Source organism: Erythranthe guttata, chromosome 14 (genome assembly GCF_056151865.1).
Source record: "Erythranthe guttata isolate IM_541 chromosome 14, IM_541, whole genome shotgun sequence".
In the NCBI taxonomy this organism is placed as follows: domain Eukaryota; kingdom Viridiplantae; phylum Streptophyta; class Magnoliopsida; order Lamiales; family Phrymaceae; genus Erythranthe; species Erythranthe guttata.
Genome location: NC_142546.1, coordinates 11705950 through 11710202, shown reverse-complemented (window position 1 = coordinate 11710202; position 4253 = coordinate 11705950).

The following is a 4253-nucleotide window of genomic DNA, read 5'->3' as shown; positions in this document are numbered from 1 at the left end:
AACCCGGAGGAACCTTGTGTCTACAAGAAGGTTAGCGGGAGTGCAGTGACTTTCCTTGTACTTTATGTTGATGACATACTACTCATTGGGAATGATGTAGGGATGTTGCAGTCGACTAAAGTATGGTTATCCACACGTTTCTCGATGAAGGATTTGGGAGAAGCATCCTACGTATTGGGAATACGGATCTATAGAGATAGATCGAGGAGATTGCTTGGCTTGTCCCAATCCATGTACATAGACACCGTTCTTAAATGGTTTAGCATGGAAGAATCCAAGAAGGGATTCTTGCCAATGTCCCATGGGGTTCGTCTCTCGAAATCCATGCGTCCTCAAACACAAATGGAAATCGAGGAGATGAAAAGGACACCTTATGCATCCGCTATAGGAAGCATAATGTATGGCATACTGTGTACACGACCTGATATTGCGTATGCTGTGAGCGTCACAAGCAGATATCAGTCCGACCCCGGCCCAGCCCATTGGAAGGCTGTGAAGGACATTCTCAAGTACTTGCGAAGAACTCGAGATTTGTTTTTGGTCTATGGGGATACCGAGTTGAAAATAGAAGGCTTCACGGATTCTAGTTTTCAATCGGACGTGGATGACTCGAAGTCAAACTCGGGGTATATATTCAAGGTCAACGGGGGTGCCGTGTGTTGGAAGAGTTCCAAACAAGGCACGACGGCTGATTCCACCACCGAGGCTGAATATATTGCAGCATCAGATGCTTCAAAGGAAGGGTCATGGATTAGGAAATTCATCCAAGAGTTGGGTGTATTTCCGAACGCTAGCAATCCAGTACGGCTGTACTGCGATAACAACGGAGCCGTAGCACAAGCTAAGGAACCAAGAGCTCATCAGAAGTCGAAGCACGTGTTGAGAAAATACCATGTGATCCGAGAGATCATAGAGAGAGGTGAAGTCAAGCTAGACAGAGTCACCTCGGAGGACAATATTGCAGATCCCTTCACCAAGCCATTGTCAGGATCAGTCCACGAGAAACATCGAGAGTCGATGGGACTTAGATTTATGAGTAGTTGGCTTTAGGTCAAGTGGGAGATTGTTAGAGTAGGTGACCGGCAAGCCAACTTGTGGCTGTGGTCTTTCTCTTTTCCTTGTAATAAAACAATCGTTTTTCGTTCGTAATAATAAAATATCTTACTTGGCATTCTATATCTGTTATCCCATGCAAGCAGCATAGATATAGTCCTAACGAGTTACTCTATTACTGTGAGTTGATCTAGTAGAATCGTGAGATAACTCAGCAATGTAATGTAACTGTTAAACCTTGTTCCTAGTCGATGGGTTACGCCAATAATGAGGATACCGGCCTTTCCCTTTTGAGACTAGCACTTAGTGTATGTGTACTGCGTCTCATCAGTCCTCGGTGTTGTGACATCGGCATACTTGAGTGGGTGCTGATACTGGATGAGTTCACTGAACTCCCTCGCCCTAGAAATCTATAAGTGGTTCTCATTCATCGAGTAATAGGTTTCTAAGATATAGTTGTACACCATTAGTCCTTAAGACCCAGACATCACCGTGACTTCACTAGAGGACCGATTGTATCGTGACCTGTCCCTGAGTCCCACCGCGGACCGCTCCAAGGGCCAACGTTCGTGCAATCCGAAATCTAGTGTGAAGTCTGTGCATTGTAGTAGGGGATTCGAGCGCTTGAGTAGTCATGGATGTCCTGTGTGTTCTGACGGTTTATAATCCATGGAATCTCTGGCCAGAGTTGATAGTGGGGTGATTAGGGAAATGTGTTTCCCTAAGTCGCACACGAACGGATTTATAATACCTAGAATGTTCGCACGGTTATTGAACTTTATAAGAGGTCTCGGTGAACCAATGCCTCTAGTTCAATCGGGACATGTGCTACGAAGGGATCGTACTGTACGCTAACTATATCATAAGGTTCTTGCAGGCACTTCATTTGTATCTAGGGAATCATGATGCGTAGTTGCTAGACGCCAATCTTGATTCGTTGGGCACCGATTTGATCGGGATTAGGTAAAATGAGTTCTACTCTAATCGGGACTCTTGGGAGGAGTTCGTATAAGAACAATGTGTTGTTCGAATCACAAAGAGTTGTGAGCCCACGGCTAGTATACACCTGAACCATTGAGGGTCACACTTCTCGTGTAATATAGATCCTTGATAACAACAAGCGTAGATTAATGTGTTAATCTTTAAACGATTGGATGTCGATATGATTGAATCCAAGATTCGTAATTGTGGATTGCGAATCGGAATAAACGTAGAGAAAGAGAGAAATGTGGAATTTAGTGAACTTTCTAAATTGGGAAGTTTCCCGATTTAGCAGGTCCACTGAAGTGGAAGTTTCCAATTTTGGAAATTGGAAATTTCGAAGAGGCACTCGTATCGACGAGGACTTTGAGCTCGTCACAAATATAATTTTGTGGACGATCGTTTATTAGAAACGAGGCCGACGAGGGAATGGGTTTAATGCATCAGTGGGTCAAGCCCAATGACTTAAGCCCGCTAGGGTTGAAAACCCTAGATATAAATAGACCTCAAAAGGAGTTTTGAGATCAGATTTTTCAGCACCAAAACCCTAGCCGCTCAGCCCCATTCGGCCGTTGCATCTCCGCCGCGCCACCGCCGGGAAACCGCCGGTTTTTCTCCTCTTTCTCCTTCGTTTTATTCGTGTTGTTATCTAACTCGTTTACATCTAGTGCTGTAGTTCGAGTGGGTCGAAAATACGAGGTGAAACCTAATTGGAGAGGAGCTGCTGCCCCGACGAATCCACGCACCGCCGCACGCGCCGCACCGCCGCTCACGCGCCGCCGCTGCCGCTGCCACGCGCCGCCGCTGCTGCTGCCGTTCGTCGCCGCTCGTTGCTTGCTGGATCAGCTTGTTCCAGCCGTGAGGTGCAGCCCCGAGGATTGGTAATTAGCAGCTTGTACGTGACTCGTTCTAGGATTTCGATTCGTCGAAATCGCACGCTACAAGAGGTAATTAAATCGGAACTTTCGTAATTCGATTCGAACATGTTTGTATGATTATTAATTTACGAGCATGAGTAATATGTGATTACGTGTTTCGATTTCATTAAATGATGAATAAGCATGTTTCGTGATTTTTCGGTTTTATGTATTTTTCAATTAAATCGAAAATTACCATATGTATGGCGGAAGCGTTAAGGTACGTTGACTATGTGATTAGTATTGCATGTAATCGAAACTAGTTCGATATAAAATTTTTAAATTCCGCTGCGTATACATGCACGATCCCCAACACTGAGTACCAAATGAAACGAACCATGCCAACATCGTGACGAGACCCAATATCAATACTTCGGATTTCATATCATGGACCGTCCAAAGAAGGATTCAATAGGGTGGAACCTCGACCCATTGCCTATAAAGAGGCAAGAACCTTGGTATGCGAAGACGCTACAATTAATTTCGGAAGATTGATTGATAAGTCAGGGGCGAATGCCACGGAGAATAACTCCGATAAGTTCATTTAAAAATAATGGATCTTGAAGAACCGAAGGCACACACTCTTATTCAAAAGATTTCAATACATTATTGTGTGTTTTTATTCATACAATTTGATCCCTTTATAGTTTATATTGGGTTCAGTTGCTCTAATCTATGAAAATAAACTAAGATATTGGAATCATTATTCAAATAATCAAATCAGCCACAAATCAGCCAATCTAATCAACATTTATTGAAACTAAATTAGGAAAGCATTTTAAATCATTGTCTTGATCTTCCAAGGCTGAAATGCACTAATAAAGAGCCCTCGTATCTCCTAAAAAGTGTGTGTATCTTTCATTGTTGAAAACTTTAACATTCCAAACGCTTATAATATGTGATCGCATCAATTAGAACATTCCAAGATTTATATCTTTGAAATTTGATCTGGACCAATTTAAAATGTGAATAGAAAACTTTTGAAATCTTTGATTGCTTGATGTGATTGGGATCACTTCAGGATCGCAACCAGGCGACTAGCAGTTCTAACGGAGATAATCTGAATGCTTGTAAGTGGTTATAGTCGTTAAATTTGCCGACTAAAACTAAGATTTTTGTATGGCGAGCATGTAAGAATCTACTTCCTACTTATCGTAATCTAACGAAAAAAAAAAGGTTTTAACAGACGATTTATGCCCCATGTGCGGAGTTGAGGAGGAAGATATTCACCATATTCTTATAAAGTGCTCTTTTTCTAGGTAGGTGTGGGCACTAAGGCTCCATTTGATAGAATTAAGCATT